The sequence below is a fragment of the Rhea pennata genome, chromosome Z, assembly GCF_028389875.1.
Source record: "Rhea pennata isolate bPtePen1 chromosome Z, bPtePen1.pri, whole genome shotgun sequence".
In the NCBI taxonomy this organism is placed as follows: Eukaryota; Metazoa; Chordata; class Aves; order Rheiformes; family Rheidae; genus Rhea; species Rhea pennata.
The window spans coordinates 41,697,568-41,698,879 of NC_084702.1; the positions used below are offsets into that span (position 1 = coordinate 41,697,568).

Here is a 1,312-nt window from a genome sequence, read left to right on the forward strand (position 1 = left end):
ATTTAGGCAAACTTGACACCCACAAATACATGGGCCTTGATGGGATGCACCCATCAGTGTTGAGAGAGCTGGCAGATGTTATTGCTAGGCTACTGTCCATCATCTTTGAAAGGTCATGGAGAACTGGAGAGGTGTCTGAGGACTGGAAGAAAGCCAATGTCACTCAAGTCTTCAAAAAGGGCAAGAATCACAGAGTCAGTAAGGTTGGAAGGGTCCTCTGGAGATCATTTAGTCCAACCTCCCACAGATTTCCCATTGCTGGTTCCACTGGGGCTTGAACCCAGGACCTTCAGCATGTAAAGCAGATGTGATAACCACTACACTATTCCTCTGACCCCAAACTTGCATTGACATTACTTGAGAATTACCATTTCACTCATCACTTAAATATCTAGGTTAGGGCCTTCATCTCCTTGCCTTGATTAACCGCTAATGCCACAAAGCCAAGACACACAATTTGGCAGTGCTGCTGCAAAGCTGCCCTCCAGCAACGTTCTCTGCTGCTCCTTGCCTTTGCCCTGGGCACAGCATTGCAAGCCTCCTACCCAAGATCACAGTATCAGTAAGGTTGGAAGGGACCTCTGGAGATCATCTAGTCCAGCCTTCCAAAGATTTCCTGGTGCTGGTTCCACTGGGGCTTGAACCCAGGATCTTCAGTGTGTAAAGCAGATGTAATAACCACTATACTATCCCTCTGTCCTTCAAGGAGGTCCTAGGAAATAACAGGCAGTCAGACTCACCTCCATCCCTGGAAAGGTGATGGAGCAGCTCATCCTGAATGTCATCGCTAAGCATATGGAGGAAAAGAAGGTGTTCAGAAGGAGTCAGCTTGGATTCACCAAGGGGAAAATCATACTTAACCAGTCTGATAGCCTTCGACAATGGAATGACTGGCTGGGTAGATGAGGGGAGGGCAGTGGATGTCGTCTGCCTTGACTTCAGCAAGGCTTTCGATGCTGTCTTCCATAACATCCCCATAGGTAAGCTCAGGAGGTGTGAATTAGATGAGTGGACAGTGAGATGGACTGAGTACTGGCTGAAAGGCAGAGCTCAGAGGGTTGTGCTCAGTGGTGCAGTCTAGTTGGAGGCGTGTAGCTACTGATGTCTCCCAGGGGTCGGTACTGGGTCCAGCCTTGTTCAACTTCTTCATCAATGACCTGGAGGAAGGGACAGAGTGCCTCCTCAGCAAGTTTGCTGATGACACAAAACTGGGAGGAGTGGCTGATACACTAGAAGGCTGTGCTGCCTTTCAGAGAGATCTCGACAGGCTGGAGAGATGGGCAGAGAGGAACCTCGTGAGGTTCAACAAAGG

The 1,312-nt window shown here is 49.2% G+C and overlaps 1 non-coding gene across 1 annotated transcript; it reads right to left on the reverse strand.

The window, feature by feature from the left end:
* Positions 1-259: 259 nt before the first annotated feature.
* TRNAV-UAC (transfer RNA valine (anticodon UAC)) lies at positions 260-329 on the reverse strand. Its single transcript has one exon. It is a non-coding gene; the product is annotated as a tRNA-Val (tRNA).
* Positions 330-1,312: the final 983 nt, after the last annotated feature.